Source organism: Astatotilapia calliptera, chromosome 18, assembly GCF_964374335.1.
Source record: "Astatotilapia calliptera chromosome 18, fAstCal68.1, whole genome shotgun sequence".
Taxonomy (NCBI): domain Eukaryota; kingdom Metazoa; phylum Chordata; class Actinopteri; order Cichliformes; family Cichlidae; genus Astatotilapia; species Astatotilapia calliptera.
Genome location: NC_137439.1, coordinates 33912535 through 33935239, shown reverse-complemented (window position 1 = coordinate 33935239; position 22705 = coordinate 33912535). Strand labels below are relative to the sequence as shown.

The window sequence follows — 22705 nt, the reverse complement described above, 5'->3', positions numbered from 1 at the left end:
GGCCTGGACTTGGACACCGCTGGTATAGGTGAACCTTTATTATTTCTTAAACAGCAGAACAAAATGGTTTTGGTTTTTGCTGAATGTGGAAGCAGAAACCAGCAACAACAGGAATTTCTTTTAAATAAAATCCCAGTGAATAACTCACTGAAAGTAAATTTAGGTCTGTGGCTCATTAACTGTTAAACTCTGAAAATGCATTTTCAGTATTCCAAATTTCCACAATAGATGGCAGCCATGCATAAAATCAGCCAAACGTGACACATTGGAAGAACAAAAAGAAACATTATTATTAAATCTACTGAGGACAATGAACATTGCACATTGAGTAGAAATAACAGAGGATGAGTAACAAGCCATTCAGATAGAACATGTTGCATCACATTTTAAGTGTCAAGCCACTCATTGTGTTCACATGACATGTGTCGTCTAGGCAGCACACCAAAACCAAGCGCTCTAAACTACCCACAGGAATTCTCTCTGACACCATGAATCACTTTTGCCCAAATATGTTTGTTGTTTTTCAGTTTTACAAGAAAAGGAGAAACCTACAAACAAACACTTTTAAACAAGGACACCAGAAACAAAATTCAATGGTTCGGTTTCTTAAATAGAACTTGTCATTGGACCCAGCTCCTTGAGTTAACTGCGTTTTTCTGGTTCCTTGAGCAGTAATGATTTAGTTTCTATAATTTATTATTGAATTTAGCCCTTTTACTGTAACTGATTTTATTGGTAAATTCTGGTTCATGTTCTCTTGTCTATTAGGTCCCTTTTGTGCCTTTGTCTTTGTCTCCATGTCTGTTCGTCCGTGTTTACGTTTCTGTGCATATCACTCCCTCGCCCTCGGTGTGTCTTAGACTACGTCCACGTGTGCACGGGTATTTTTCTGAAATTTTCCGTTTTTGTTTAAAAAAAAAAAAACATTCACATGTAAACGCAAAAAACAAAGTGAAACGCTATTAAGAACATGCCAAAGCAACAGGTGGCGATATAATCCATACTGTGTAGGAATGTTGACCAATCAGAAATCTAGAAGCCTGGGAGGGAAAAGGTAAACAAAGATGGTGCATGGAAGCAGAAATGAGTCCTAATATGGACAGACAGTGGAATTATTCCTCAATATCACACTGGAATATAAAACACAAGAAAACGTGAAAAAGTGCAGACAGTAGATTGACAGTAACAGTATTTTGTTTCTATCTGCCATTGTAGAAATTCATCTCATGTAAACAATAAGGTGGCGCACAGCATGATGTCAAAAAAGGCTTTGAAATCTCGGTTTTCCTCGTCCACACATAAACACAAAAACACAGTTTTCGAAAATCATCTTTTTAAAATTCTCATTTACAAGTGGACGGAAGGCCCAAAGCCACAGAAACAGCTGTGTGTACATGTGGACCGTAGCCTTAGTTGTGTCGTTATATTTCATCTCCCTTTTCTGTTCCCATGTTCCCCTCCTTGTGTTTCATTCCGTGTTCCCCTTGTCATACATTCATGTATGTCCTCTCTGTGTTAAATGTTTCTGTGATTTGTTACTTCCTGTTTTATTTGCTAACTATTTGTATTTGTTTATATATGTAACCTTTATCTCTCTTCAGACTTTGTCAGGTTGTCTGTTTGTAATACCCATGTTTGTTCCCTTGTGTGTTTTATGCTCCTGTTTTGAATTTCCACAGCACCTGTGAGTCCTCCGTTTGGGTCCTTCTTGCCTAACCTTGACAAAAATGTACTAGTTTGTACATGTACTAATTATTTTAGTTCAAAAGGGTGACTCTACAACTTTTTAGATTTTAAATGCAACTGTTTAACTGTTTCTGTTTTACTATTGTACAACACTTGTGCTTTTTTTAACCTTCTCCAAAGATGTATGTATGTATAGGTTTCTGTCAAATAATGCAACACAGACTAATTGGTGGCTGAAAGTGCTTAGTTCCATGCCTAGGCACCAGTAATGCGACACAGTGACCCAGGACAAATTCTGCCTTCCAGCTCACTGTAGTGCAGTGCTTCTCAATTATTTTCTGTTATGCCCCCTCTTAGGAAGAGGAAAACGCCCACCACTCTCCCCCGTGACTACAAATAGTATCAATTGTTTATAAAATTGTTATTATAACTACATCTCCGTATAACATTGTATCCTTATAAACATAAAAAAAAGAGAGAGAAAGAAATTTGGATCAGCTTAAAACAAAGAATAACTTTATTAACATTGTTTTTTAGTCTGTAACAGTAAAGATTTGAAGTGCATGTAGTACTGCAACTCTCTAAACTGCTACTACATTTAATAATGTATATGTGTTAGTCCCCGTAGGGAAATTACTCATATGGAAAAGATATATAAATCTTATAAAGTTTGTATCTGTCTTGTGTGAAACTTGTACGTTTTGGATACTTACTAAAACAATATATGAAAGTGGCCACTTTCATGAGTAAATCATATAAGCCTTATATGATTCACTATATGAAGTAAGCCACATCTTATGCAAGTCTTTTATAAGTTTTTACTATTTCTTTTCCATATGGGTATTCCTCTGCATTTAACCCATTCACCCAGTGAAGCAGTGGGCAGCCACCAGTGCAGCGCCCGGGGTGCAGTATGTGGGGATGGTATCTTGCTCAGGGGTACTTAAGGGTAGCCGTTCAGTGGATTCGAACCCCTGACTTTGTGATCATGGGGCAACAACTTTAACTACTGAGCTATCCCTGCCCCAACTGAGATATGCTCCAATTTGCATCAATTTGCCTGAAATAACAAAGAAAAAACCTAAATCCTTATTCAAACTTTAAACATTTTTTGACACCGCGGTCTTTCCTCGTCTCGCACTGTAGTCACAGTGAAGCCAAGCTCTATATATGCTTCGTCATAGTTCCTTTTCTCATTTGTCTCATTATCTCTGCCTTTCTTTTCTTCACTGTTAAATATCTTTCCTTTTTGCTTGATGGTTTGTTTACTATTCTTCTATTCTTGGTGCAAAAAACACTGCCACCTACTGTGGTGGATGTGCAATTACACTTTATTCTAGTATGGCAAAAAAGCATGTTCCACCGGGTTACGCGCACCCCGCCTGACATCGCACCGCCCCACTATTTGAGAACGCTGCTGTAGTGTGAGGCCCTTTTTTCACTGAACTGGCTTAAATTATAGTCTATATGACAAGTACTTAAATGGACTCTTTTGGGGAAATATTGTAAAATTAACTTATCGACGTCATATTTCACAAGGATTTTCATCAATTTTAAATAGCCCAATAAAAAGACTATTTGTCGGGGGGCACGTTAGGAGACCCAGGGTCCTGTGGAGTCGTGGAGCCCAGACTGACAGGTGTTTTTGAAAGTAAAGCCCATGTCACAAGGCACAAATTGGTCTCTATCAGCCTGCAGTCTCCATCATAGGATGTCTGTGATGGCAGAAAGGCACAATGAGAAGCTCAGGCTGTAGTGGAGTCACGTGACTCAGGAGACCTCTACAGCAGCCACAGCGATGTGAGGCCGACAGCTCTCGCTACCCGTGTGTTGATTTGCTGTCAGCAACTATCAGCTGCAGCCGTTAACGATCTTTGCACAGGTTCCCGGATCAGAAACTTTTACACCTTGTACTTGCCTTTCCTTCCTTTTTGTGGCCAAAGGCTTTCTGGTATAGTTATTCTGAAATCTACATTATCTTTCAGTTTTGGGTAACCTTACCTTTCTTTTTTAACCTCTGGCAGTTCACACCTTACCTTTGTACCATTTCAAGCTATTCATTGGACTTGAACGACTTGAACTGCAATAAATAATTGGAAAAATGAAGGTGTTCTAAAACTTTTGACTGGTAATGTATGTATTCCCCGACATATCAGGGGGTGAGCTGTAGTTTAGATTGAACTTTTGATTGACTTCACGGATCGACTCCGTGAAGTCAAGTCTTTTGGCATGCGTGTTATCCACAGAAACCTCTGAATCTCCACTAAAAGCTCATATAAACCTTTTCTACAAAACAACCAACCAAACACAGTGAAAACAACAAACAATTAAAAGAGCAGTTGCATAATTTCACAAAATATGCCTAAACACAAACAACCAAGCCATGAACTCACTCAGCTTCATTTAACCAAGCAAACGCCACATTGTCTAAAAGCAGAGATCGCACCGATTACAAGACTGCAAGTTTCGTCATACCTGACCAAAATTCCAGCTGCAAAAGAAGACTACAAATATATTTCAAATTCGAAAAACAATAACAATAACCGGCAGCACGGTGGCACGGTGGTTAACACTGTTGCCGCACAGCAAGAAGGTCCTGAGTTCAATTCCACCATCAGGCCGGGGTCTTTCTGTGCAGAGTTTGCATGTTCTCCCCGTGTTTGCGTGGGTTCCCTCCGGGTACTCCGGCTTCCTCCCACCGTCCAAAGACATGCAGCTTGTGGGGATAGGTTAATTGGATAATCCAAATTGCCACTAGGTGTGAATGTGCGAGTGAATGTGAGTATGAATGGTTGTCTGTCCTTGTGTGTTGGCCCTGCGACAGACTGGCGACCTGTCCAGGGTGTACCCCGCCTCTCGCCCTATGACAGCTGGGATAGGCTCCAGCGCCCCCCGCGACCCTGAAAAGGATAAGCGGAAGCGAATGGATGGATGGATGGATGGAATAACATGGAAACTTGCACATGCTATTTTTCTCTGTTTCTCTCGCCAATAGCCGCTGTAGCTCCTTTACTGGACACAATCTAGTTGTTAAGTGATGACATATGAACCCTGCTTGTGGCTCCAACCTACTCTGCGTTTATTAATGCTGTTGTGTTTTTAACATGTTTTAATGCTTTGTATCTTGTTCTACTTAATCTGAATAAGCCCCTAAAAAGAAAAGTCAGTGATCACTGTCGGCCCCTCTCGGTTTTTATTATCACTGTTCATTGGCAGAACATTTTAAAGCTCTGTTTTTAAAACCTCATTTTTCACTGTTTCATTTCAGCAGCATCAGTCTTTGCACAAATAATATCCATGTTTATTGGAGTTTATTGTCTTCTGATGCATATTTTCAAAGTGGGTATATGCAATAAAATCCGAAATTAAATTAGGCAAAGAAAAAAATGTTAAAGCATTTCTATGTTCCAGCCTCAGTCACTTAACATCTGCTGTAATATTTACACTCTGATGAAAGTGTTAGCTTTATTTTGATACCAATATTGTTTACACAGAGTTTGTAATTGCAGAGGAATACTTTATTCATTTTGGAGCAGGAAGCTCAGAAAGCCCAGTGGTGCTTCAGATGTTAAATCATGTCCAAAAACAAATGTTATTTTCAAACATATAGTGGCTAAAATAGCACTGGTATACTCATTCAAATCAACTATTCAACATTTTCTTGTTTATAAAATTATAAAATAAAAAATGTGATGAACTCAAATTGCAGAAACAAAAGCCTAGACAGTGACAAAAAATACGACTGACCAAGAACAGTCACAGGTATCACAGCTGGTTTATTTAACGTTTTCTTTAGTGTGTGGGGAGACACCGACATGCAGAGTTTAAAACATTCTTCATTTTGCAATGGATGACTTTTCATCTGGTGGAATAATTTCACAGCAGGAATTTCAGGCTGTTGCCATATTTGGTCGCATTTAAACAAGCATGCTCGCCGCAGTGTGCCGGGTAGAAAGTTTTTCGGGTGCGGGGGAGGATTTATTATGAATTCGCACCGTGTGAGAAAAAAAAAAACTCACAGTGAATTACATGCAGATAGCTTAATATTTCCATGGCAACCTATACTCAATGGTTACAATAAAGCCATTTTAACCATTGTACGTGGAAACTGTAAAGGAGGAAGTCTTGATGCATGTTCGATCATCCAGGTGAGTAAAACCCAGGTTGATTCTGTTCATCACTGGGAGGAACCTTTCGTCACTCATCCAGTGACTTCTTCAGTCTCAGCTGACTGCAGGTTTGCAACCTTATAAACAGGGCATTTGCACAATGACTGAAACTAGCACCACTGAATGAACAATAGGCTGTGCAAATATGCAAAAAGCTGACGTGTACCGTAAACCTACGCATACGGATCAGTATTTAAGGTTTGACTCTCATCATCCACTGGAGCATAAACTGGGTGTCATTAGGACGCTACAACACAGAGCGAACACCATCCCCACAGACACAGCGGCCAGGGAGGCAGAAGAACACCAAGAAGGCCCTGAGTAAATGTGGTTATCCCAGCTGGACTTTTGTCAAAGCTGGGAAGGCGCCTAAAGAAAGGTCCAGCCGATCCAGGAGAGAAGGACAACCGCCACCTAAGCGAAAACCTGTAGTGATCCCGTATATGTCAGGAGTATCCGAACAGTTGAGACACATTTTTACTAAACATCGCATCTCTGTGGCTTTCAAACCCCAAAACACGCTGCGCCAAAAAACTGGTCCACCCAAGGATCGGGTCCCCCGACACAAACAGAGTAATATACTGTACGCTGTTACGTGCCAGGAGGACTGCCATGATTTATACATCGTGGAAACCAAACAACCTCTGGCGAAGAGGATGGCATAACACAGAAGAGCCACCTCGTCAGGCCAGGACTCTACAGTCTATTCACACCTACAGGCCAGTGGACACTCTTTCAATGATAGACAGGGAGGAACGCTGGTTTGAGGGTGGAGTCAAGGAGGCCATTTACGTGAAAAGGGAAAGACCATCTCTGAATCGAGGAGGGGGCCTAAGGGTACATCTTTCGCCATCTTACAATGCTGTGATTGCAGCCATTCCCCAACTCTCTGTAAATGGTACTCATGGATAGGGATGGGTATCGAAAACCGGTTCTTGTTGAGAACCGGTTCCCACTGTTTCAATTCCTTGGAATCGTTTGCCACTTTTAAAAACGATTCCCTTATTGATTCCAGTCGCCCCGAATGACGTCATCACGTTGAGTAGCGTCTTTTACCCAGTAGGAAACACGGCGCCTGAGCGGCACAAACGCTCAAAAGTTTGGTTACACTTTATGAGAAAGGATGACAACAGGGCAACTTGCAATACTTGCAAAGTAGAGATTTCATCAAAGGGAGGAAACACTACGAATATGCAAAAGCATTTGCTCAAAAAAACACGCGATTGCTTTCAACGAATGTCGTGTTTTTGATCCGCTCTGGACTAGCGAAGCTCAACCCAGCAGCAGCGGTAGCGTTTCCACGTCCTCTCCCGTTAATACTGCAGGTAACTAATCAATTAGCATTGCATATTATGTTAGCGCGATTTACCTTATTACAAAACCTGCTATTACTGTGCGTTGCATTTAGATAACCATGATGAGAGAGACAGAGTCTGGCTGGCTCAGATGCTGGCAGTTCTCGCTGCAGTCTACCGGTAGCGTCTCCTTTCAGGCCAGGATAGACGAATGTCACCGAGCAGTGACTCAGTTTGTGGTCAAAGGCTTGCACCCATTTGCCACAGCAGATGCCCCCGATTTCACTTTGGTAAGTGAATGTGTTTAATTGTAGGCAGGACATTACTGGATATTCTTGTGTAATTGCTACAGAATAATTTATGTTAAACTTTGTTATTGCTACAGGAGAATATTTATTTTATTATTTTACATATACATTTTTTTTCCTGGGGACCCTGTGACACCCCATTGAAGAGCGGTAGGCTGGATCTCTTAAGATCTCACTGTTGGGTTTGTAAGGCCATGTTACTCCTAAATTTCTATCTTGTTCAAAGAGAAGATATAAAACACAGTTCTAAGCTAATCGACTTTAGTGTTCTCCTTTTTTAAAAAAAAGAATCGATAAGAGAATCGATAAGGAATCGAATCGTTAAAATCTTATCAATACCCATCCCTACTCATGGCCATTGATCAGTGGCCATGACAGTTTGCATATTAATGATCCAGGAACTGACCTCCCAGCCCATTGTTCATTCAGTGGGCTGGTTTCAGTCATTATGCAAATGTACTGTTTATAAGATTGGGGAAACCTGCAGTCAGCTGAGACTGAAGAAGTCACCTGGATGATTGACGAAAGGTTTTTCCCACTGAAAACGCTTCGTCCAGATGAACAGAATCAACCTTTTGGGATGTACAGGAGAAAAAAAAAAATTTTGTTCCGGTCGCAGAACAATGGACTGGCTCTTCACCGTTCTGAGGATTGTTGCATAATTTGCAACAATCCTCTTTATAACATTCAGGTATACAAAGGAGACTGTTCATGGAGGAGCTTGGGCAACAACTGGTGATACCTCACATCAAGCGACGGAGGTTAGCAATTAAGCTACATTTCTTTTGCTCTTCCTTCTATAGTGATCTCAGAATTTGAACTACTGTATTTGCACTGTGATTTGTTATAATAAAGTTTGACTTGACAGGCTATTCCCCGCACACCAGCAGCAGCCAGACTGGTTATGGAGAACCAGTCCTTCCTTGCCTAGCTGCCCCTCCTGGCTCATCACCCAAAAGCAGAGGGTGCAAATTCTGCCCTCGCCAGAGTGATCTCAAAACATCAAAAATGTGCCAAAAATGCAATGCATACATCTCATAAGTCAGGTAACAAGCTGGAATAAAGTTGAACAAAAAATTGAAACACAGAGGTGGGTGATAATACTTTATGCCTTATACAAAGCGAAACCAGACGGGGTCATTTTTAACCCAGGAGGACAACAGGTGTGATAATGTGCAGCCGTTAAAAAAAATTGAAGTGGTTTAAAACCAGCATCCTATCTCAACATCTACTTATATCAGTCTGTGATGATCTATCAAAACAAGTCACTCTGATTGTTAACTATAATAAGAATACTTGATGATTTTATTTATTTTTACTCAAAAAAGGTCATGTGAATGAGGTCTTATTGGCAAATTTCAGATGGCATAAAGAAATTGTGTTAATGTGTCTGAACAAGCTGTAATTGGAAGTGTAACAGAATTGGGTGAAGTATCACCTTTCTATTCTCTAAATAACAATTAAACCACATGGGGCCAATTTTGACCCTAGAGGACGAGGTGTGATATACTTTAATGGAAACGAGTTCTATTGGCCCTAAATTCACTGATTGAAGAAAATAAGAACAACCCCAGGTTTCTCTTCAGCACTGTAGCCAGGCTGACAAAAAGTCAGAGCTCTTTTGAGCCAACCATCCCTTTAACATTAACTAGTAATGACTTCATGAACTTCTTCACAAATAAAATTTTTATCATTAGAGAATAAATTACCAGTAATCATCCCACAGATGTAATATTATCTACAGCTACTCTTAGTACCATTGATGTTAAGTTAGACTCTTTTTCTCTAATTGATCTTTCTGAGTTAACTTCAATAATTACTTCCTCCAAACCATCAACGTGTCTTTTAGACCCCATTCCTACAAAACTGCTCAAAGAAGTCCTGCCATTAATTAATGCTTCGATCTTAAATATGATCAACCTATCTCTAATAATCAGCTATGTACCACAGGCCTTCAAGCTGGCTGTAGTTAAACCTTTACTCAAAAAGCATCTCTAGACCCAGCAGTCTTAGCTAATTACAGGCCAATCTCCAACCTTCCTTTATATCAAACATCCTTGAAAGAGTAGTTGTCAAACAGCTAACAGATCATCTGCAGAGGAATGGTTTATTTGAAGAGTTTCAGTCAGGTTTCAGAGCTCATCACAGCACAGAAACAGCTTTAGTGAAGGTTACAAATGATCTTCTTATGGCCTCTGACAGTGGACTCATCTCTGTGCTTGTCCTGCTAGACCTTAGTGCAGCATTCGATACTGTCGACCATAATATCCTATTAGAGCGATTAGAACATGCTGTAGGTATTACAGGTACTGTGCTGCAGTGGTTTGTATCATATCTATCTAATAGACTCCAGTTTGTGCATGTAAATGGAGAGTCCTCTTCACACACTGAGGTTAATTATGGAGTTCCACAGGGTTCAGTGCTAGGACCGATTCTGTTTACATTATACATGCTTCCCTTAGGCAGCATCATTAGAAGACATAGCATACATTTTCACTGCTATGCAGATGACACCCAGCTCTATCTGTCCATGAAGCCAGATAACACACACCAATGAGTTAAACTGCAGGAATGTCTTAAAGACATAAAGACCTGGATGGCCGCTAACTTTCTGCTTCTTCATTCAGATCAAACTGAGGTTATTGTACTCGGCCCTGAAAATCTTAGAAATATGGTATCTAACCAGATTCTTACTCTGGATGGCATTACCTTGGCCTCCAGTAACACTGTGAGGAACCTTGGAGTCATTTTTGACCAGGACATGTCCTTCAACGCACATATTAAACAAATATGTCAGACTGCTTTCTTCCATTTGCGCAACATCTCTAAAGTTAGAAATATCCTGTCTCAGAGTGACGCTGAAAAACTAGTTCATGCATTTATTACTTCCAGGCTGGACTACTGTAATTCATTATTATCAGGATGTCCAAAAAACTCACTGAAAAGCCTTCAGCTAATCCAAAATGCTGCAGCAAGAGTCCTGACAGGGACTAGAAAGAGAGAGCAGATTTCTCCTGTTTTGTCTTCCCTTCATTGGCTTCCTGTTAAATCCAGAATTGAATTCAAAATCCTGCTCCTCACATACAAGGTCTTAAATAATCATGCCCCATCTTATCTTAATGACCTTGTAGTACCATATCACCCTATTAGAGCGCTCCGCTCTCGCTCTGCAGGCCTACTTGTTGTTCCTAGAGTATTTAAAAGTAGAATGGGAGGGAGAGCCTTCAGTTTTCAGGCCCCTCTTCTGTGGAACCAGCTTCCAGTTTGGATTCAGGAGACAGACACTATCTCTACTTTCAAGATTAGGCTTCAAACTTTCCTTTTTGCTAAAGCATATAGTTAGGGCTGGACCAGGTGACCCTGAATCCTCCCTTAGTTATGCTGCAATAGACGTAGGCTGCCGGGGGATTCCCATGATGCATTGAGTTTTTCCTTTCCAGTCACCTTTCTCACTTACTATGTGTTAATAGACCTCTCTGCATTGAATCATATCTGTTATTAACCTCTGTCTCTCTTCCACAGCATGTCTTTATCCTGTCTTCCTTCTCTCACCCCAACCGGTCGCAGCAGATGGCCCCGCCCCTCCCTGAGCCTGGTTCTGCCGGAGGTTTCTTCCTGTTAAAAGGGAGTTTTTCCTTCCCACTGTCGCCAAAGTGCTTGCTCATAGGGGGTCATATGATTGTTGGGTTTTTCTCTGTATCTATGAAGCGCCTTGAGGCGACTTTTGTTGTGATTTGGCGCTATATAAATAAAATTGAATTGAATTGAATTGAATTGAATTCCAAAATGAAGAGAAGATTTTGTGGTAATGAACTGAACTAAGACTAAAGATGTAACACAGAACTATATACACTATAGGCTTTAAATAACAGTCAAATAACATGGGGTCATTTTTGAGTGTGAAACTTCTTTGAGCAGTCTCAACTGATCTCTAACTCTTTGTCAGCTTTGCTACAGTGTTGTATCACATTTCTTTTCTTTTACTTATTAAACTGGCCACTGAACATCCAAACTTCATCTGAGGTTTCTTTAACAGTCACAGAAAAGAGAAATGAATCTGAACGTGAGTCACAGGAAGTACTTGGAAAAAACAGAGAAGCTTGATAATGCTCAGAAAAAGTTCTGCATTACTACACACTTTACTGCCTCTAACACATTGTGTCGAATGAGTGCTGCATTGACTGCAAGGATAAATATGAGAGACATACCAAATAACATGGGAACAGGCTAGGACTTTGAAATGATGACCAAAAACATGGTTAGACCAAATGATTCTGACATTTACGTCCATTTGTGCATTAGTGGGAAAGAGAGAGGCGCAGAGAGTGCAAGAGGGGAAAAAAGGATGATGACTATATAAGAAAAAGAATTTCAAGGCTGTGCTTCTTCCACTTTACCCTGTGTGACAGATTCTGACCGTGAGCTTTGAGTTCACCAGACCCAAATCAAACCTGCATTAGTAAGAATCCACACTGTAAATCATTCTTTACAAAACAGATCATGTGTCCAGAGCAAGGATAGATTAAGAGAATACAGCGTCAATCTCAGATAGCATATTATAGTTTATGACAGCAGTATGTATTTGATTTCTCCCCACAGCAACTTGTCTTGCATTTGTGTGACTGGTCAATGCACAATGCTCGCAGGTGATCAACACAAGAAAGACTGTTAATTTTAGCTATTTTTAAGCTCTTAATACGCAGCAGTAAGAGCTTAAGGACACTGCAATGTAATGTGTCACTGTGATTTGTTGACTGCATCCACAAACACAGCTGAGTGAGTTAGGTTAGCGGGAACTGGAAAAAGATTTTCTGTCACCATCCCTGTCCAAAAACAAAAGTTTTAGTTCATCTCCAAAACACAAATGAATATGGGGTTTTTCTTTCAAACTACTCATCACACAATTTTGTTTCTGTGTGATGTTTTGAGATTAATGATGTGCACCAGAAGGCATTCTTCAACAGCCCTGTTGGCAACAGGTATTCCTTGACCTTTAACAGTAAACAATGTTTAAATCATACTACCTGAAAACACACTTTGCTTGTTTTCCATTTGTCTGAAAAGATTTAGACCAATTTATATAATTTTTAATCACAAAATATTGTGCATAGATAACAGTCTTAGAATTCCTTTATTGTTCGAGCTCTAGCTGCATTCACCCAAGCACTTTGTTCTCTTAAGCTAATATTCACACACATTCATACTCCAATGGAGTTAGTATCTTGCCCAAGGACACTTGGCTACTTGAATACTGGGAACCACCCAACCTTCCAATCAGTAGATGACCTGCTCTACCTCCTGAGTTACAGCCACCCCATAGATGTAGCCTGAGTTTCGATCATGGAGGCACTTAAGTCAGCACAAGGCCCCGTTGGCTTGCATGACTGTCATGCAGTCATGCATGCAGATTTCAACTGTGATCATGGCACTTAAAAGAATCATTTGAGTCATTTGTTTTTTGGTTTTCTGTTTTTTGAGGGGGGTTTTGCCATGTGTGATAACTTCACTCTTAGAGATGGAGAAAAAAATGAGTAAGAGAAGACAGGAGAGGAAGATGAGAGGTTATTTTTAAAGCAAGACCTGCCGATAAACTGGAAATGTAAAGCTTAAATGTGAATTTGTGTGAAGTATGTTAGATTTTGACAGTAAATCTACATGATAGGTTGCTCAAGTTATCTTGCCATTTTATATAGAGAAATATCTTTAATATCAAATTAAATGGTAAATGGACTGGTTCTTGTAAAGCACTTTTCTACTCTACCTGAGCACACATGCTTCGTATGCCTCATTCACCAATTTAAACACATTCATACAAATTCATACTCTAGCAGACACGTCAGAGATAAACCTGGCCCACATAGCAAAATTGGTATGGCCTGGATCTGGCCCACACAATGTGCTTACACATGGCCCACATATCGCAAAGAATGACGGCCCTTTGGTGGCCCACATTTGGTTTGCCAGATGTGGCCCACACATGGGCCAGCACAAGGCCAGTTGCAGGCACACTGGTGGTCCTGTGCTGGTCCATGTGTGGGCCACATCTGGCAAACCAAATGTGGGCCACCAAAGGGCCGTCATTCTTTGCGGTATGTGGGCCTATGTAAGTTTTGTGCACCCACGGGCCAGTTGCAGACACACTGCTGGCCCTGTGCTGGCCCAGAACAGTTTCAGCTCTGGCATCAGATGTCAGTCTAATGTGTACCTTAATCAAGCCATGTAATAACAACATGCGCCAGAACATGCAAAACAGTGCAAAAGTAACGTGAAAAAACTCTGTTCAGACAGTGAATTGACTGACTCTTATATAGCGCTTTTCTAGTCTCCCAGATTACTCCAAGTGCTCTATTCAACATGCCACATTCACACACTTTCTCTAAACTGAGTGCTTCCTAACTACATTCACACACATTCACGCAGACTAGAGGACCCAGGGATCAAACCACTAACCTTTCGATCAGTGGGTGACCTGCTCTACCTCCTGAGCTACAGCCAACCAGTGGTACACATGAGTAAACCCTCACTAGGTTTTGGATAAAGTGTACACTCACAAACCTGTCAAACCTGCATTAGAAACGTTGGCTACCATAGCAGTATAGTATTGCAACATGGCATTTTGGTCTTCTACCTAAAATAGGAAAATAGGAACATAAATATCATTGCCAGACCTGGCCCACATCTGGTTGACATACACCCTGCCATGACACCAGCCAATCAGAAGTGCCAGCTTGATGCTGGATCCGGGCCAGACCTGTTTTCTATGAGCCTGGGCCACATAAACCAAAGCACAATCAAGCCAGATGTGGCATGCCATCACATAAACAGTGCCATCTATGCCAGGCCTAGCCCATATCTGGATGGCATACGTCTTATCATGTCAGAAGTCAGCCAGCAGTGCCGGCTTGATACCACATCCGGGCCAGACCTCCTTACTATGTGGGGGGGTTTGCATGTCGGCATGCAGACTGGGATCCAAACACTAAACTTCTGATTAGTAGATGGCCTGCATGACATTCCACGTTATTCAACATTGGTACAGTTTCAACACAATATCACAGCAAAGCATGTCATGTCAGACGCGCCAGTCCACTGTGTCCATTTCACACTTTGCCTCTCCAAAGCGTGAAATGTACTCACACACAGAAGTTGCAGTACCAACAGGGGAGATCATTTATTTAAAGCTAAGAAGTTACTATTGTGCAAGGAAGGTATGACGTACATTTCAGGGTCCTTCTATGCCAGAAATGATTAAGCTAGGTGGCTAATATGTATTTATATGTAAATGTGTTCGTAATGTCTGCCTGATTATTTTCATGTTTACTTGAAATAAAATATCTCTCTGCAGGTCCTGCAGCTTACTGCAACTTCTGCATGTGTGTCCATTGAATGCTGTGGACCGTTATGTCTGTTACAGGGCCAAGTGTATCCAAGCCACTGCTAGAGGAGCAGGTCCTGGGTAGCAGCAGAGATGTTATCAGAGTGGCATGTCACTCAAAGAAATCTGAATTGAGATTAGAATTCTAAAACGAAAGCATCGATCATATTTTGCTGGATGTTCTGTATATGCAGTTTTTATGTCTCCTTGACCACTGAAATAAAAGTTAATTCAGGTGTTGCTTCCAAATATGAGCAAAGATGTATTTCAACATGGCTGCTTAGTAACAGGACTTGCTTGTATTTGTCTTGGTGCTGGTGACATCTGGCTCTCAGAGTAATAGTTAATCACGAAGGGTAGCAGAGGGCATCTTTTAGTGTTAAAGTTCAGTTTCTTTAGCTTCAATATGTTGACAACCGGTCAAGAGAACAAGATCGGGGACAGCCAATAAATATGCATTTACATGTGTTTTAACTTAAAAAAAGAGCAGTCTTCACTTTGTATATTATTATTTTTAAAGGCTCAAGATGTGATTAAACTAATGAAGTTGATAAAGAAAATATTGTCCAAGCACACACATCTTTTAACTGTGGGAGGAAGCTGGAATACCTGAAAAGCAACCCCCCCCCCAGGAGATTTGAACCAGGAACCATCTTCCTGTGAGGCAACACTGCTAACCACTGCAGCTACTCTATGTTTAAAAGAAATGCTTTTTATTCTGGTGCAAAATCAACCTTTCTAATGGACTTGGACGCTATAAAACCCTAACGTTTAATGTACAATGGCATAAAGCTGGAGCACATCCTCATACTGTGTTGAGTTTTGCAAAAACGCCTTGAACTGAAATCATTACACAATTACAAACACTGTCACAGGATTCTTGTTAATAATGCCAATGAATAGCAAATGCTGCTTCCACCCTCCCTATCAGATAATTATGCATTTACAATGTGTTATTGTGTGGAATATCAACGCTTTCTTCTTATGCTGAATGTATAAATAGAGAGAGGGTAAACTAAATTTTGTGTCTGATGTTTTGTCTAAGTCACTTCTGTAAGAAATGACTGTACTGCATAACTGAGATTTCCACATTGTGTGGGAGAATAATCACGATAAAATAATCCTTTCAGAGCTGACACTCACACTGCCCACACTGTTATCATTAGCCTACCAGTTGGTCTTCTTGAATTAGAAACATGCTGGATCTGCATGTCCTCTCATCCTCAGCCACAGGCGACAACTGACATAGCTCCTCTGAGCTCACAACTCCTCACTGGAGCGGAAGATACAGTGCGTACATCCCCGCATGAGACTGCAACATACAGCACGTCTGACATCTCATCAACCTTTGCATTTAATGTCGAGATAAGCTCATTTTCGGCCAACGTAACCTTGACTGCTTTTCTCCACAAAAACCTCCATCCAGCTGTGCCAGTGCGGTCTGCACAGGCACATCCAGTCCAACAGCATCGAGGTATTCCTTCATCAGTTATGTCTGACTGGCACGGAGCGAAAGCCACATTACATGTCCAGTCATTCGTTATGTGTCTTTTGAAGCCCACAGCCCCCCCGCAATACCCTAGCTTATTATTCACAATCTCTTTGGGGAAATCCTTCAAATTTCGACACACCTTCTCTTTAGCTCCACTGGCTTCTTGTCAGCACTATTTTCTTTGCTAGCGGCTCGGCGCCGATCACATCCACAAACTTTGACTTGCACTGATATTGATGACGCGTTGCGTGGAGACATTTAACCGATTTCTGCTGAACACATCGAAGATTTTCGCCAAAATATGTTAAGGATTTGACAGCTTAAGAACAGAGCAATACCACCTCAAATCAGCCGACAATTTGAAAGGCGACAGCAGCATACATTCCCACGCGCGAGCCTGGCACGTTCTCAGGGCTGCCGCTGGATCTTCCATTAACGCCGCTGCAGCTCAGGGCAAAATAAATGTGAAGCATACGGCTGTTAATGACAGCTGTCACATTACGAAGCGCGTCTAAAGGTATCACCGGGTATCGTTCTGTTACCGGTGTGACTCATTCCAAAACAGGTAGCGGATGTATTGATAAACTGTTGTATCCTGTCACGCGCTCCAACCTGAATCTATCAATTAAAGCACATCTTACCTCTGGCAGCTCCTTACACCATCGCTGAAAGGACGCACCGGCTGCTAAATCCAAAAGCACGTCGGTATCTGGAAGCAAAGCGATGACTACAGAGTCACCGGTGGAATGTGTGTGTATGTGTGTGACTCGCTTGGATGTGCGTTTTTGCGTGAGCGTGGATGTGGGGGCACGGGTGGCGCAAGACAGCCGTCCGCAAACGATAAATTACCAACAGGCAGCCAGAATGACACCGGAAGACCGGCGGGTTACAGCAAGTTTTAATGAATTAATATGGCTTACCTACCAAAATTAGACTGGGGTCTTTCTGGAATTTGTACTATCCTCAGGTCATCCTTTGACAGAGGTGTCGTTATATACGAGCCTCCAGGCAGACATGTGTTCGAACTGTTTCATATATAGCTAATGCAGATCTGCTTTTTTTTAACGTGTAAATGCCCTAAACAGCATATCTAGCCTTTGGCAACCATGTGACACCAACAGTGACTACTGCAATCAATAATTCAAAATCAGTCCAAAATATTTGAGTCTTTTTCTGATACTGATACAGCATACATTTATGTAAATACAATCAAGTGTATTTTATTTTGAAACAGAAAGGAAGTGCAATTTTGTTACTGCAACAAACTTAACTCCGGGGGAAAAGGGACTTGGAGAATTGAGGGTTAAGATAAAGGAAAACAGGAATCTTAGTGTGTTGATAAGGTTTTTATTCAATGTAATTTTGAGCAGAGACTCCATTTCCAGCCTTCTACTAAACTATATGCAGCAATTTCTCATTTTGCTGTATCAGTTTATCATAGAAATGTCTTTATGTATAAATTTGGAGGTACACAAAAATTATGCGTGAGGTATATCATTTTCATGTATTGAGTATAATGCAATGGAGCTCTTGTTCATTACTGTAAACACACAGACATATAACCAATTTAAATGAAGTTGTTCACCTGCTCTTTTAAGTGATAAACTAAATGGTTGTCTGTCTTTCTTTGCCAAAACCGCTAATGGTGAGCTACAATTGTTTATAGTCTGCTGGCGATATTCACATGTTGGTGAAATCTTAAACGCAGACAAGCTTGGTTTTGGCTTCATTTTTAGCCCTTAAATGGATGTGGGCACAAATTATTTCATCATTTCCATATAAAACATCAGGTTATACTGGCAATGGAAAAACACAGGAAAAAAAGTAACACTAGCACAGTAAACACATATTAACATGTAAATCAACACCACCAGTGCTAACTTATGTGATGAATGCTAATGACACAAAGACACCTTTGCCAAGTAACCTTAAGCGTTTTGAATTAAACCCATAGTCAATAAACTTTAAAGAAATATTGCGTAACTGCATAATCAACATCTAATTAATTTTTACTATTAACCAAGTTTATCACATGTTATGGCATGCAATAGAATGGTTTAATTTACCTACAGCAGCACTGTTGTCTGTGTTCAGTCATGTTATATATGTAAGATGGGATAAAAATGTCCAATATTATATTTCCTAACTCATCTTAAATTCAATCGTTCCATCTGCTTGTGTACAACAGTGTACATGTGAATGTTTGATTATGATTTGTAAATGGTTTCTATGCAGATACTCATTTGTTCGAGATGTTTAATGTTTGTGAAAGAGTTATACTTCATGCTCTGGAGTCTGCTGTCCTTATGCAGAATCAGATGGGGCTTTCTGAGGTATTTGCAGTATTTGCTCCATAAGCCTTGTCTCAGAAAAGTATCTGTGTGTCTTTCCTGCATCATATAAAGGATAGAACAAAAATCACAAGAGTCATAGACTGAATTTTACAAAACATATTTATTTTTCTAAAAACAAACCAAAAGAATAAAACAATTAATAAATATACCTGGAAGAGGTAAGCTAAATAGGGCAGGTTCTCCTAAAACGTGTTAATTCTAACATCGTTAGGGATGGGAATCGTTCTTGTAGAGAACCAGTTCCCAATAATCAAATTCCTTGGAATTGTTACTCTGCTTGTCTGGAACCCGCTTATCGCTTCCAGTCGCACTTGCTCTACAGTTAGCTGAATTCAGTTTGTGTGGATAATAGTGGCACAGTCTACAGCATGGATATGGACATAGCTTTATTTTTCACTTTTTTGCACAAGAGGACAAAAGCACAGTGGTATAGTGGAAACTGCATCCTGCATGAAAACAGCTGCATTATGCATAATTTTCGCTCTTAGCAAGGACCAATGACTGTAGAAAAGACGGACGACCTGGCTGCACCTGGCTCCTATTGTACAAAAAAGGAAGCCTAAAATTTCTTGCTTGTGGGAGCTGCCATGTTATAATTTTAGAGCCAGTTTCTGCAGTAGTGACTTGAGGTGGACTGGCTGTGTCACGCTCCTGCCCACAAACCTGCTGGACATGTCCACGAACATGCCCCCCTACACTTTTATTTACACTCCATTTTATCTGCAGATGGGTTTACTTCATCTGACGACTCGTTAAATTATGCTATTATGAAAAAGAAACACTGCTAATCATCTTATAGTTCTACAACATCTAACATCACTCTGTTGTTAATTTGTTTGCTATTAGTCGTTACTATACTGTATTAGAGGCTTGTTGCTAGCTAGTTAGCAATGATGCACAGTGAGTGTGCAGTTGGATGGAGGGAGGTACAGTATCTGGGGTACCACTTGTGGGGTGGGCAGAGAAAACAGCAGCGATCGCATCCTGCCTGCACCCCAAGACCAAAAAGGAAGTGAGACGGCCCTTGGGGTTGGTCAGGTCTGCAAACCCAGGCACCAACAGGCGGAAGTACTCCGCCAGCCCCGAGAACCCTGGGTCTGCCTGGTCCTGCCAGATTTGGCCAGTAATGCTGCACTAATGAATAAGACTAACTAGTCACCAACTATTCACTTAGCTAGCTAAAGTTATTAAGTTAGCTAAAGAGTTGGGATGCTGCGTAAGACATAAATAAACCTGAAATACAATGGTTTTGGACATTCTTTTGCATATTTCCCTACTGTAGGGGTCTCTGCAAGCATACGGGGCTCTGACAGGGTACAGGATGACAATTTTGGAATTCTATTGGAAACAATAGATCATATTTTTAGCTAACAGCTACAATAAGCATAACAGTTACTGTTAGGTTATTTGTTTACATGATGCTTTTTCTTATACAGATAATACATTTATTAGACGGAGGTTCTGAAACGGGACTTTACTGGATTATTAAATACTGTAAACTCTCTGAATGCAGCTGTATTCATCAGTGGACCTGTACCGCCCGTCAGAGGAGGAGACGAGGTTGTTTGCACTGAATAAATGGCTTATATCAGCATGTACTGACCACTCAGTGCATTTTATCAACAATTTTAATATTTTTTGGGAATGCAGGCATCTGTTTAAAGCAAATGGATTTAATTTTAACAAGTCAGGGGTGAAACTGTTTTCCTCCAACTTGTTTTATTCCATACGTCATCCATCTGTGCTTGGTGCCAAGGCTGAGATAAATGAGGAGTTATCTCATAAAGAGGAACAAACAGTACTCCAAGAACAGACAAAGCCCAGCAGAAACCTTGAGGAGGAGCCTCATCTGCCCCCACCTGGGATGAGCTTCAGAAAGGTGAGACATCTGAGGCAAGAAGAGGGGTCCCTATTTGTCTCCACCTCTCTCAACAACAACAACGACCAGGACCAGGGACCACGACCTTCCCCAGTCCCCCAAACCCCTGACAGGTCATCACCCTCCTCCCCCTCCCTTTCTCCCTCAGATCTACTCCCCGGCCCAGTCCCTTTTTGTCCCCCATAAACCCCCCACCAGAGCAGCCAAAGGTTCGCCATCGAGCCAAAACGTATGACGCCTTTTGTATGGCCTGTTTGAACAACGTGCTAACCTTATTTACAATCAATATTGTATGGATGTAATAATGATACTAAATGTACCTCCTGACCCAGTATGAACCTTCCAGATCCCTCAGGTCATCTGAACCCGGTTTTTTATCAGTTCCCAGAGTCAGAACCAGACACGGAGAAGCTGCATTCAGCTTTTATGCTCCTTATATCTGGAACAAACTCCCAGAAAGCCTCAGATCAGCTGAAACACTCAGTTTATTTACATCCAGGTTGAAGACTCACCTGTTCTCAGCTGCATTTGAATAAAGCACCAAATCCACACTTTAAGCTTAAATTTCAAAACTTACATTTAACTACTGATTTTATCTACTGTTTTTTTAATCAATTTTAAATCTTGCTTTTTATTGTTTTTGTTTTTTAATGTCTCTGTAAAGCACTTTGAATCACCTTGTTGTTGAATTGTGCTATACAGGGAGTGCAGAATTATTAGGCAAATGAGTATTTTGTCCACATGATGTGGACAAAATACTCATTATGTATATTATTTATGTATTACATTATGTATAGGCTCGAAAGCCTACTACCAATTAAGCATATTAGGTGATGTGCATCTCTGTAATGAGAAGGGGTGTGGTCTAATGACATCAACACCCTATATCAGGTGTGCATAATTATTAGGCAACGTCCTTTCCTTTGGCAAAATGGGTCAAAAGAAGGACTTGACAGGCTCAGAAAAGTCAAAAATAGTGAGATATCTTGCAGAGGGATGCAGCAGTCTCAAAACTGCAAAGCTTCTGAAGCGTGATCATCGAACAATCAAGCGTTTCATTCAAAATAGTCAACAGGGTCGCAAGAAGCGTGTGGAAAAACCAAGGCGCAAAATAACTGCCCATGAACTGAGAAAAGTCAAGCGTGCAGCTGCCAAGATGCCACTTGCCACCAGTTTGGCCATATTTCAGAGCTGCAACATCACTGGAGTGCCCAAAAGCACAAGGTGTGCAATACTCAGAGACATGGCCAAGGTAAGAAAGGCTGAAAGACGACCACCACTGAACAAGACACACAAGCTGAAACGTCAAGACTGGGCCAAGAAATATCTCAAGACTGGTTTTTCTAAGGTTTTATGGACTGATGAAATGAGAGTGAGTCTTGATGGGCCAGATGGATGGGCCCGTGGCTGGATTGGTAAAGGGCAGAGAGCTCCAGTCCCACTCAGACGCCAGCAAGGTGGAGGTGGAGTACTGGTTTGGGCTGGTATCATCAAAGATGAGCTTGTGGGGCCTTTTCGGGTTGAGGATGGAGTCAAGCTCAACTCCCAGTCCTACTGCCAGTTTCTGGAAGACACCTTCTTCAAGCAGTGGTACAGGAAGAAGTCTGCATCCTTCAAGAAAAACATGATTTTCATGCAGGACAATGCTCCATCACACGCGTCCAAGTACTCCACAGCGTGGCTGGCAAGAAAGGGTATAAAAGAAGAAAAACTAATGACATGGCCTCCTTGTTCACCTGATCTGAACCCCATTGAGAACCTGTGGTCCATCATCAAATGTGAGATTTACAAGGAGGGAAAACAGTACACCTCTCTGAACAGTGTCTGGGAGGCTGTGGTTGCTGCTGCACGCAATGTTGATGGTGAACAGATCAAAACACTGACAGAATCCATGGATGGCAGGCTTTTGAGTGTCCTTGCAAAGAAAGGTGGCTATATTGGTCGCTGATTTGTTTTTGTTTTGTTTTTGAATGTCAGAAATGTGTATTTGTGAATGTGGAGATGTTATATTGGTTTCACTGGTAAAAATAAATAATTGAAATGGGTATATATTTGTTTTTGTTAAGTTGCCTAATAATTATGCACAGTAATAGTCACCTGCACACACAGACATCCCCCTAAAATAGCTAAAACTAAAAACAGACTAA

At 41.0% G+C, this 22705-nt stretch overlaps 1 long non-coding RNA gene across 1 annotated transcript in view; it reads right to left on the bottom strand.

Annotated features, from left to right (window-relative positions):
* The window catches only part of LOC145421788 (uncharacterized), a 50055-nt gene extending 32909 nt beyond the window's left edge, over positions 1-17146 (bottom strand). The window contains exon 1 of the long non-coding RNA XR_013903152.1: positions 16967-17146. This is a non-coding gene — a long non-coding RNA (uncharacterized LOC145421788). The remainder of the gene's footprint in view (positions 1-16966) is intronic.
* Positions 17147-22705: the final 5559 nt, after the last annotated feature.